A 12,921-nucleotide genomic window follows, 5' to 3' on the forward strand; every position below is an offset into this window, starting at 1 on the left:
TGTTCAGAAAGAAGATTATATGGGAACAGGTAGGAACCTGTACAGACAGAGTAAATGGGAACAGGTAGGAACCTGTTCAGACAGGAGAGTATATGGGAACAGGTAGGAACCTGTTCAGCAAGTTGCAGAACGGAGGTAGAGCAACACCACAAGAGCGGATGCAAAGCAGAACCACAGGTGGCAGAGCTAAGAGCTGAAAAGTAAGAGTGGAGAAAGGCAGAACCGCAAGGAGCGGAGCAAGGTAAAATCGCAAGGAGTCGCAGAGCGAGAGCAGAGAGGAGCGCAGAGCGAGAGCAGAGTGGAGCCACAGAGTGCAAAGCTGAGAGCAGAGAAAAGAAGCAGAGTGCAGAGCCGAGAGCAGAACAAAGCCACAGAGCCACTGATTGTGGTGAGCAGAGAGGAGCAGAGCCACAGATGGTGGCGAGCAGAGCACAGAGGCACAGAGCCACAGGTGGTGTCAAGCAGAGCAAAAAGGTGCAGAGCCACAAGTTGTAGTGAGCAGAGCAGAGAGTAAACAGAGGTACACACAGCAGAGTGGGAAAGGAAAACAAGCAAAGAACAACAGGAACGGATATAGACTAGAGCGCAGACGGACAGACACAAGAACTTGACATGGATATAGGCCTGGGTATTGCAGCCCCCAGAGGCAGAGACAGGACAGGAACTGGCAGCTTAGTAGCATGATACTAACTGAGGGAAATAGTTTGCTCAGGCATCCTCCAATGGTTGAGGATGCATTAAGTATCAGAGGCCTCTTGGCTGGGGACACCTTAGGGAGGTGCACACAGTCTTAATAAGAATTTGGATTTGCCACCTGCTGCCCCCTATGCACACAGCCAGGATGCGTGCACAGAGCAGGCATCCATGAGGCACACAACATGGAGCTGGCAGCAGACAGATCTTACAGCATGGCCTGGAGTGAGTAAGTTCATGTATCAGGCAGGAGAGGGATGGAAGGCCATGCAGTGATGTCAGCAGGGTTGTTACAGTACCCCCTCCTGTACACCCCCTCTTCTTCAAGCCCGCCAGAATGATTTATAGAAGAAGAAAAGGTACAAACACAGTTCTAGTCATCATGACATCTTTAGGGTAGAACAAAGCAGACGGGTCACCAGGAATTTCAGATAGCAAAGTCTCTTTGTGCCCAACGGGGTTAGTTTCCACACTTAGCAGGACCACCTCCTCCAGGTAAATAGGAAGCAGGGACTTGGATGCTACTGTCTTGACGTCTGCATCAACCGGACACTTGGAAAAAGGAAACCCTCTTACAGGGTTCAACTTCTGCCCGTAATCCCGAGAAAACTAGAGATCCTCTTCTGAATCAGGAGAAGTCAGAGACAAAACAATTTCCGTTTTTGGTATCTTCACCAGCCGGCCACACGGAAGTTGAGGGAACTCTCACAGGATCCATCTTCTGCCCGATATCCAGAGACAAACTTCCAGGTAGCAGAGATGTTCTTGGGTACTGAACACAGGAAAAGTCATTGGAGAAGAGTGAGGAGAACAACACCTCCACTGAGTCAGAGAAAAACTGAGAGAAGGAAACTTCTGTTTCAGAATCTTCACCAATCAGCCACATGGACGCCGAACGTAACCACATAGGAACCATCTTCTGCCCGTTATCCAGAAGAAATCGTCCAAGAGGCGGGGATGTTCCTAGGAACAGATTACTGGTATAGTCGTTGGAGATATGTGGAGAGATCGTCACCCCTTCCCCATCTTTGTGGACATCAGCACACCTTGACTCGACGTCTAACAGATTAGCTGAAGAAGAAGACAACATTGCTGACAGTTTTTGATGCATAGGAACCAGACACTTTTTGCGACTGGGTAGATTCAAACGAAGCACTTTGCTGGGACTCTTAACCAGAGCGGGTGGTAGAGTCCTTGGCTCAGAATGACCCATGGGCATACCAGACAGCATAAGGAAGACAAACTTCTTTGACTATAAGGCTCCGACTTGGAGCTGTAGTTGTCCTTGTAGGACTAGACTGCTCTTAAATAAGTCAAAAGATAGTGACACCTTTCAGAATATATCTTATATCAATGAATGTGAAATATAATATTTGTTAGAATAGATCCACCTGGTGTACTATAGAGAAAATGAGTACAAAAGTACTCAACACGTGCAAAGAACCAACACAACGGAGAAAGACCATAAAAGTGCTGCCATATATACCTTTGATATACCTTTAGTCCAATTAGCTATACCTATTTTGGCTGTGATATATATTACCTAATTTTATCCTTTTTATCTGGTTGAAATGTATATTTATTCTTGTTTGTGCACACATTTTTAACTCATTATACTACTGTCATTTGTACTAATAAAGACAATTATTGTTAATTATTATTATTATCAATATTGTCTGGGCACTTTTATGGTCTTTTTCTGTTGTGTTGGTTCTTTGCTCTTAAATAAGGCTTGACCATCTTCAGACAATGCCCTCACCAGGTTCTGGAGCTGTAGGATGGAGATTACACACCGACTCCGTATAATTGGCGGCTTGTACACACCAAAGCTCCCAGAAAACAGAGACACAGTCATTGATTTTGGTGGAGAGGAAGTACTCTCGCCAAGGGTAGCCTCTCCTGCTGGCCCAAGGTTTCGGAGTTTGAGATTCACAGGGCAGAGACCGTCAGGATATTCCACACAACTGCAGTGATACCGCATTCCCTTCTTGTGACTGGATTCAGGCTTCTGCTTTGCCAGCCACCTTTTATCAGACCTCTTGGTTCTTGCTCGGGTGGCTGCTTTGTCAGGTTGTGGAACAGGTGAGTCTTGGACGGTCATGGACGGATGTGGTGGTTTACCCACAGGTTTCTTTCATCGGGTCTGTCTCTGTGAGCTTGGGGGGAAGACTTTTCAGATGAAGCAGTAGGCACATCGAAGATTTACGGAAGGCCAACAGGAAGGCCTCTATGTCCATGATGATGGGGTTCCCTGCTTCCCAGAGGGGGTTGATCCATTACAAAGCATCTACTGGTAGGTAGGAAATTATGAATCCCACCTTGAAAAGATCAGAGGGGAAATTGGAAGTATACCATTAGAAGGTCTGCATGCATTGCTCCAGGAACACACGGCACAGCTTAGGATCCCCATAGTACCTTGGTGGGTCTGCAGGAGCTTGCTTTTCGTAGGCCAGAAGTAGATTAAAGATAGTATCAGAGACTACGATTGGTGCATCTTGCTCCGAGAGCGAAAGGACATGGAACTCAGCGGGGACGATGGCCTGAGCAATCTGTAACTTTTGTGCCCAGACTGATTGGTGCGGGCGTGCAGGGCTGTGGCCCCACTGCACCTCTAACCAGACTACCCTGGAAGAGACGTGACTAAGTAGCTACCTTGGTGTTCACTGGAGCCGCTGATGGTGAGGTCAGGCTTGTGCAGCAGGTCGCTACCAGGTACCACTCCAGGGTGGTGTCTGTCTGTGGCTGCTGATCCCACTGGGGAACGGAACACTCGGACGGGTGCGGGCGAGCGTCGACAGGCAGCACTTGACAGGCAAGCAGAACAGACGGGCACAGGTGACCCTCAGGCCGGACGGGCAGCACGACTGGCACACTGGCAGGACAGGCGGGTCACAGCTGGCACACTGGCAGGACTGGTGGACTGGACTGGAACTCTGGCAGGACAGGTAGGTACCGGAATAAAGGCAGGTATATGGAAACAGGTAGGAATCTGTTCAGATAGGAGAGTATATAGGAACATGTAGGAACCTGCACAGACAGAAGAGTATATGGGAACAGGTAGGAACCTGTACAGATAGAAGAGTATATGGGAAAAGGTAGTAACCTGTTCAGCAAGTTGCAGAACGGAGGTAGAGCAAGACCGCAAGAGCAGATGCAAAGCAGAACCATAGGAGACGAAGCTAAGAGCTGAAACGTAAGAGCGGAGAATGGCAGAACCGCAAGGAGCGGAGCAAGGCAGAACCGCAAGGAGCCGCAGAGCGAGAGCAGGACGGAGCCGCAGAGCGAGAGCAGAGCGGACCTGCAGAGCGAGAGCAGAGCGGAGCTGCAGAGTACAGAGCTGAGAGCAGAGCAAAGCCACAGAGTGCAGAGCAAAGCCACAAAGTGTTGAGCCGAGAGCAGAGCAAAGCCACAGATTGCAGAGCCGGAAGCAGAGCAAAGACACAGAGTGCAGAACCGGGAGCAGAGCAAAGCCACAGAGTGCAGAGCCGAGAGCAGATCAAAGCCACAGAATGCAGAGCCAAGAGAAGAACAAAGCCACAGAGCCACAGATTGTGGCAAGCAGAGCAGAGAGGCACAGAGCCACAGGTGGTGGTGAGCAGAGCAGAAACGTGCAGAGACACAGGTTGTGGCGAGCAGAGCAGAGAAAGTGAACACAGAGGTACGCACAGCACAGTGGGAAAGGCAAACAAGCAAAGAATAACAGGAACGGACATAGACCAGAACACAGACAGGGACAGACATGGACACAAAAACAAGACACGGATATAGGCCTGGGTATTGCAGCCCCCAGAGGCAGAGACAGGACAGGACCTGACAGCTCAGTAGCAAGATACTGAGGGAAAAAGTTTGCTCAGGCATCCTCCAATGGGTGAGGAGGCCTTAAGTATCAGAGGCCTCTAGGCAATTGGCCAGGGACACCTTAGGGAGGTGCACACAGTTTCAATAAGAATCTGGATATGCCAGCGCCGCTCCCCTATGCACACAGCCAAAAAGCGTGCACAGAACAGGCAGCCATGAGGAACACAGCATTTAGCCGGCAGCATATACAGTTAGGTCCATATATATTTGGACAGAGACAACATTTTTCTAATTTTGGTTATAGACATTACCACAATGAATTTTAAACAAAACAATTCAGATGCAGTTGAAGTTCAGACTTTCAGCTTTCATTTGAGGGTATCCACATTAAAATTGGATGAAGGGTTTAGGAGTTTCAGCTCCTTAACATTTGCCACCCTGTTTTAAAAGGGACCAAAAGTAATTGGACAATTGACTCCAAGGCTATTTCATGGACAGGTGTGGGCAATCCCTTCATTATGTCATTCTCATTTAATCAGATAAAGGGCCTGGAGTTGATTTGAGGTGTGGTGCTTGCATTTTGAAGGTTTTGCTGTGAAGTAAACATGCGGTCAAAGGAGCTCTCCATACAGGTGAAACAAGCCATCCTAAAGCTGCGAAAACAGAAAAAACCCATCCGAGAAATTGCTACAATATTAGGAGTGGCAAAATCTACAGTTTGGTTCATCCTGAGAAAGAAAGAAAGCACTGGTGAACTCATCAATGCAAAAAGACCTGGGCGCCCACAGAAGACAACAGTGGTGGATGATCGCAGAATAATCTCCATGGTGAAGAGAAACCCCTTCACAACAACCAACCAAGTGAACAACACTCTCCAGGAGGTCGGCGTATCAATATCCAAATCTACCATAAAGAGAAGACTGCATGAAAGTAAATACAGAGGGTTCACTGCACGGTGCAAGCCACTCATAAGCATCAAGAATAAAAAGGCTAGACTGGACTTTACAAAAAAACATCTAAAAAAGCCAGCACAGTTCTGGAAGAACATTCTTTGGACAGATGAAACCAAGATCAACCTCTACCAGAATGATGGAAAGAGAAAAGTATGGAGAAGGCGTGGTACAGCTCATGATCCAAAGCATACCACATCATCTGTAAAACACGGTGGAGGCAGTGTGATGGTTTGGGCATGCATGGCTGCCAGTGGCACTGGGTCACTAGTGTTTATTGATGATGTGACACAGGACAGAAGCAGCCAAATGAATTCTGAGGTATTCAGAGCCATACTGTGTGCTCAGATCCAGCCAAATGCAGCCAAACTGATTGGTCGTCGTTTCATACTACAGATGGACCATGACCCAAAACATAAAGCCAAAGCAACCCAGGAGTTTATTAAAGCAAAGAAGTGGAATATTCTTGAATGGCCAAGTCAGTCACTGGATCTCAACCCAATTGAGCATGCATTTCACTTGTTAAAGACTAAACTTCAGCCAGAAAGGCCCACAAACAAACAGCAACTGAAAACCACTGCAGTGAAGGCCTGGCAGAGCATCAAAAAGGAGGAACCACAGCGTCTGGTGATGTCCATGAGTCCAAAACTTCAGGCAGTCATTGCCCACAAAGGGTTTTCAACCAAGTACTAAAAATGAACATTTTATTTAAAATTATTGAATCTGTCCAATTACTTTTGGTCCCTTTAAAAACAGGGTGGCACATGTTAAGGAGCTGAATCTCCTAAACCCTTCATCCAATTTTAATGTGGATACCCTCAAATGAAAGCTGAAAGTCTGAACTTCAACTGCATCTGAATTGTTTTGCTTAAAATTCATTGTGGTGATGTCTATAACCAAAATTAGAAAAATGTTGTCTCTGTCCAAATATATATGGACCTAACTGTAATACTATCAGCATGGCCCGGAATGAGTTGATGTATCAGGCATGTGGGGCATGGGAGGCCTTGCAGTGATGCCAACAGGGTTGTTACAAGGGTCACCGTTAGGGTTAAGCGAAACGGATCGGACAAATTCAAAAATCGCCGACTTTTGGCAAAGTCAGGTTTCATGAAACCCGACCCGATCTTAGTGTGGGATCGTCCATGAGGTCGGCAATAGAGTTGAGCGACTTTTATTTTTTTAGGGTCGAGTCGGGTTTCGCGAAACCCGACTATCTCAACAGTCGAGTCGAGTGGAGTCGGCCGATTATCGTGAAAAGTCGGGGATCAAACAAAACACGAAACCCAATGCAAGTCAATGGGGGAGCATAGTCGGCAGTGAGTGGAGGCCAGGAAGACATGTACAGTGCCCATTTTAATGGCAAAAACATCCATTCTTGTTACTGAAGCTTGTCAATCTTAATTTACCTTATAATAATAGTAAGGCATTGGAAATTGGGGGTCATTTGGCTAAAGTTGTGGGGGGTAGGGCTGGTTCAAGTATTTAGTGGGCCCAGGAAATCTGGACCACGTCACGGCAGTGGAGCAGGGAGAGGTAAGTATTTAAACTTTGCAAGTGCTGTGATCCTGAGCAAGCAGGGGGGGCCCACTCGTTGGCATTGCCACTGGCACAGGGCCCCTCAAAGTACGGCGGTGTGTTTGCACGGCAGGGGCGCCTCCCACCGGCAGCGACACTTTTGCGTACTATGAGGGGCCCTGTGCCAGTGACGTCGCCAACGAGTATTCCTCCCCCCACCTGATGAAGGAACATGCACTTTCATCTGCACCTTCCTCTTTGTCCCCGTGTAAGGTGGTATGGTATGCGGGAAGAGGAACCTGACTTTCAGCAGGGTAACAATCTTGCTGTGTAGCGTGCACGGGGAATGTTGCGTTATGGGTCAATGTACCAGCAGACTCATCTATCACTAGCTGGGCAGTGGGCAGGATGAGGAGGAAACACAGATATAGGCCCAAAGAATAAAGTGGGCTAAATGCAGTTCAAAATTGGTAACAGGACTAACCAGGGGGCATTGCAGTGGAGGACAACTGTAATGAGAGGCTGACACAGAGAGTAGGCCCAAATCAGTAAGTAGTCTAAATGCAGTTCAAAATTGGCAACAGTAGTAAACAGGCGGCACAGCTTTGTTCAGTGGAGGAGAACAGCAAGGAGCGGCAGACACCAATAGTAGGCCTCAACCCAACTAGTAGGCCAAATGCAGTCTAACATTAACAACTACTTAACGAGAGCCTGAAAATGAAATTTCAGGACAGGAAACCAGGAGAACAGCAAGGAGCGGCAGACACTGTTAGTAGGCCCCAACCCAACTAGTACGCCAAATGCAGTTGTTCCATTTAACAACTATTTAACAAGAGCCTGAAGATAGAAGCTCAGAAAAGGCAACCTGGAGAACACCTTGGAGCGGAAGACACCGTCTCTACAACCCAGACCCAACTTGTAGGCATAATGCAGTGTTGTTTCAACAACTACTTAACGAGAGCTAGAAGATCAAAGCTATGGAGAGGCAACCTGGAGAACACCTTGGAGCGGAAGACACCGTCTCTACAACCCAGACCCAACTTGTAGGCCTAATGCAGTGTTGTTTCAACAACTACTGAACGAGAGCTAGAAGATCGAAGCTATGGAGAGGCAACCTGGAGAACACCTTGGAGCGGAAGACACCGTCTCTACAACCCAGACCCAACTTGTAGGCCTAATGCAGTGTTGTTTCAACAACTACTGAACGAGAGCTAGAAGATCGAAGCTATGGAGAGGCAACCTGGAGAACACCTTGGAGCGGAAGACACCGTCTCTACAACCCAGACCCAACTTGTAGGCCTAATGCAGTGTTGTTTCAACAACTACTTAACAAGAGCTAGAAGATCGAAGCTATGGAGAGGCAACCTGGAGAACACCTTTGAGCGGAAGACACCGTCTCTACAACCCAGACCCAACTTGTAGGCCTAATGCAGTGTTGTTTCAACAACTACTGAACGAGAGCTAGAAGATCGAAGCTATGGAGAGGCAACCTGGAGAACACCTTAGAGCGGCAGACACCGTTAGTAGGCCCTACCGAAGTAGTAGCCCCAATGCAGTTTTCAAATTCCTATAGGCTGAAAACCAGACTATTGACGCTCAGCTTTTTTCAGAGGAGGAAAGCTGTATTGAGTGGCGCAGACAGACACAGGTAGTAGGCCTTAAACAAAAAATTTGGCTCAATGCAGTTTAAAAAAGGTTACAGGGGTACACAGGCAGCATTGCTCTGGTCAGTGGAGGACAATTTCAATTATGGAACGCAGACAGACTTAGTACGCCTACAATTAAAAAAGTATGCTCTATGCAATTTAAAATAGGTTCCAGGGGTACACGGACAGCATTGGTCTGGTCAGTGGAGGACTATTGGAAGGAGGGACCACAGACAGGCTTAGTAGGCCTAACATAACAAAAGTAGGCTGTAGGCACTTTAAAATAGCTTCCAGGGGTACACGGGCAGCAGTGGTGTGGTCAGTGGAGGACTATTGGAAGGAGGGACCGCAGACAGGCTTAGTAGGCCTAACATAACAAAAGTAGGCTGTAGGCACTTTAAAATAGCTTCCAGGGGTACACGGGCAGCAGTGGTATGGTCAGTGGAGGACTATTGGAAGGAGGGACCACAGACAAGCTTAGTAGGCCTAACATAACAAAAGTAGGCTGTAGGCACTTTAAAATAGGTTCCAGGGGTACACGGGCAGCATTGGTCTGGTCAGTGGAGGACTATTGGAAGGAGGGACCGCACACAGGCTTAGTAGGCCTAACATAACAAAAGTAGGCTGTAGGCACTTTAAAATAGCTTCCAGGGGTACACGGGCAGCAGTGGTGTGGTCAGTGGAGGACTATTGGAAGGAGGGACCACAGACAGGCTTAGTAGGCCTAACATAACAAAAGTTGGCTGTAAGCACTTTAAAATAGGTTCCAGGGGTACACGGGCAGCAGTGGTGTGGTCAGTGGAGGACTATTGGAAGGAGGGACCGCAGACAGGCTTAGTAGGCCTAACATAACAAAAGAAGGCTCTATGCACTTGGAATTATCTTGCAGGGGTACACAGGCAGCATTGGTGTTGTCAGCGGAGGCCGATTGTAATGAGTGTCTGACAGTTAGTACTCCCAAAAAATAAATAGATGTTAATGTCTCGCAATACAACAAAACCAAAAAACAAAAGGGTGGCATACTTAGGTACAGGGGTGGGTTCCTCTGCTGTGTTTCTGACCTAGTAATTTGGCGCAAAGTATTTACTGGTGTAAATATAGGACACTGCCCCAGACTATTTTAAGTAGCATCATACATGTCAACACATTGGTATTGTCAGTGCCAGGCATTGAAGGATGTCAGCGCATAGACTAAACATTGGTGGAGCTGTGAGAGATAATTTTGCAAATCGTAGAGCACTGTTTGAGCTGGGGGGGGAACTGTCTTGTGGCCGGCAGTACAGGCCCAGGGCCCCTCATGTTACAACGGTGTGTCTGACGTTGGTTGCGCGCCACCACCGCCAGAGACACTTTATTGTACTATGAGGGACCCAGTGGCAGTGCCGTCGACCAAAAGCGTGCACACCCACCTCTTCAGACAAACGGCACTCTCACGGGTGCTTGCGCCAAGTGGCGAGACCACGGCCCCGTGGGGTGAGTTTGGCCATTTAGGGAGGTGTAAACATGTCGTATGCTGAACAAAAAGCTGCTGCAAATTACGAGATTGGAAAACTCCGTCAGAGCAGTCCACAAGCAATACCTTTTCACTGGAAAGCTAGGTGTCAGCCGAGAAAGGTGGGGCAAAATAATTCGAAATCCAGTAGTGGTTCATTTTAATGAAGGTTAGATCATCAACATTTTGGGTAGCCAGACGAGTCCTTTTTTCAGTTAATATTGAACCAGCAGCACTGAATACTCTTTCTGATAGCACACTAGCTGCTGGGCAAGCAAGCTCCTGCAATGCATATTCTGCCAATTCTGGCCAGGTGTCTAATTTGGATGCCCAGTAATCAAATGTGAATGACGGTTGAGGGAGAACATCGATAAGGAATGAAAAATAGTTAGTAACCATACTGGACAAATGTTGTCTCCTGTCACTTTGAATTAATGCTGCAGTACCTGTCTGCGGTCATAGCAAAATCACTCCACAACCTGGTCAGAAAACCCCTCTGTCCAACGCCACTTCTGATTTGTGCACCTCTAACACCTCTGGTCTGCAGCCCCCTGCAGCTCGTGTGAGAACGATCACCGGCGCTGTGTGCTGGGAATGCCTGAATCAAACGGTCAACAAGAGTTGATTGTTTGGTTGCTAATATTTGTTCCAAGTTCTCATGTGGCATAATATTTTGCAATTTGCCTTTATAGCGAGGATCAAGGAGGCAGGCCAACCAGTAATCGTTATCGGTCATCATTTTTGTAATGCGTGTGTCCCTTTTGAGGATACGTAAGGCATAATCCGCCATGTGGGCCAAAGGTCCAGTTGTCCAATCTGCGGTTGTGCTGGGTTGAGGGGCAGTTTCAGGCAAATCTACGTCACTTGTGTCCCTCAAAAAACCAGAACCCGGCCTTGCCACGCCACCAATTTCCAGTGGCCCCGGAGAAGCTTCTTCAATAAAAAAATACTCATCCCCATCATCCTCCTCGTCCTCCTCCTCCTGTTCGCCCGCTAACTCATCCTGTACACTGCCCTGACCAGACAATGGCTGACTGTCATCAAGGCTTTCCTCTTCCTCTGCTGCAGACGCCTGCTCCTTTATGTACGTCAAATTTTGCATCAGCAGACGCATTAGGGGGATGCTCATGCTTATTATGGCATTGTCTGCACTTACCAGCCATGTGCATTCCTCAAAACATTGACATATGTCTTGTACCTTCGACCACTGCACACCTGACAACTCCATGTCTGCCATCCTACTGCCTGCCCGTGTATGTGTATCCTCCCACAAATACATAACAGCCCGCCTCTGTTCGCACAGTCTCTGAAGCATGTGCAGGGTTGAGTTCCACCTTGTTGCAACGTCAATGATTAGGCGATGCTGGGGAAGGTTCAAAGACCGCTGATAGGTCTGCATACGGCTGGAGTGTACGGGCGAACGGCGGATATGCGAGCAAAGTCCGCGCACTTTGAGGAGCAGGTCGGATAACCCCGGATAACTTTTCTGGAAGCACTGCACCACCAGGTTTAAGGTGTGAGCCAGGCAAGGAATGTGTTTCAGTTGGGAAAGGGCGATGGCAGCCATGAAATTCCTTCCGTTATCACTCACTACCTTGCCTGCCTCAAGATCTACAGTGCCCAGCCACGACTGCATTTCTTTCTGCAAGAACTCGGACAGATCTTCCGCGGTGTGTCTGTTGTCGCCCAAACACTTCATAGCCAATACAGCCTGCTGACGCTTGCCAGTAGCTGCCCCATAATGGGACACCTGGTGTGCAACAGTGGCAGCTGATGGAGTGGTTGTGCCACCGCGGTCTGTGGACGAGCTCTCGCTTCTGCAGGAGGATGAGGAGGAGGGGGGGCGAACGGGTACAGCCAACTGTTTCCTAGACCGTGGGCTAGGCAGAACTGTCCCAATATTGCTGTCCCCTGTGGACCCTGCATCCACCACATTCACCCAGTGTGCCGTGATGGACACGTAACGTCCCTGGCCATGCCTACTGGTCCATGCATCTGTTGTCAGGTGCACCTTTGTACTCACAGATTGCCTGAGTGCATGGACGATGCGCTCTTTAACATGCTGGTGGAGGGCTGGGATGGCTTTTCTCGAAAAGAAGTGTCGACTGGGTAGCTCGTAGCGTGGTTCAGCGTAGTCCATCAGGGCTTTGAAAGCGTCACTTTCAACTAACCGGTAGGGCATCATCTCTAACGAGATTAGTCTAGCTATGTGGGCATTAAAACCCTGTGTACGTGGATGCGAGGATGAGTACTTCCTTTTTCTAACGAGAGTCTCATGTAGGGTGAGCTGGAGATCGTGGAACTAGAGGGGGTGCCGGGGGACATGGCAGACTGAGAGACGGCAGTGTTTCCTACTACGAAACTGGTGATTCCCTGACCCTGACTGCTTTGGCCTGGCAACAAAACCTGCACAGATACTGCAGGTGGTGTGGAAAATGGTGGCCTTACAGTGACGGAAGGGATGTAGCGTCGCTGACTAGCTTCATTGGCCGAGGGTGCTACAACTTTAAGGGACGTTTGGTAGTTAGTCCAGGCTTGCAAATGCATGGTGGTTAAATGTCTATGCATGCAATTTGTATTTAGACTTTTCAGATTCTGACCTGTGCTTAAGGTAGTTGAACATTTTTGACAGATGACTTTGTGCTGATCAATTGGATGTTGTTTAAAAAAATGCCAGACTGCACTCTTTCTAGCATCGGATGCCTTTTCAGGCATTGCAGACTGAGCTTCTTTAACCGGATGGCCACGCTGTCCTCCAACTGGTTTTGGCTTTGCCACGCGTTTTGGGCCAGATACTGGCCCGGCAGATGGAACCTGTTGTGAT

This window comes from Ranitomeya imitator, chromosome 4, assembly GCF_032444005.1.
Source record: "Ranitomeya imitator isolate aRanImi1 chromosome 4, aRanImi1.pri, whole genome shotgun sequence".
Lineage (NCBI taxonomy): Eukaryota > Metazoa > Chordata > Amphibia > Anura > Dendrobatidae > Ranitomeya > Ranitomeya imitator.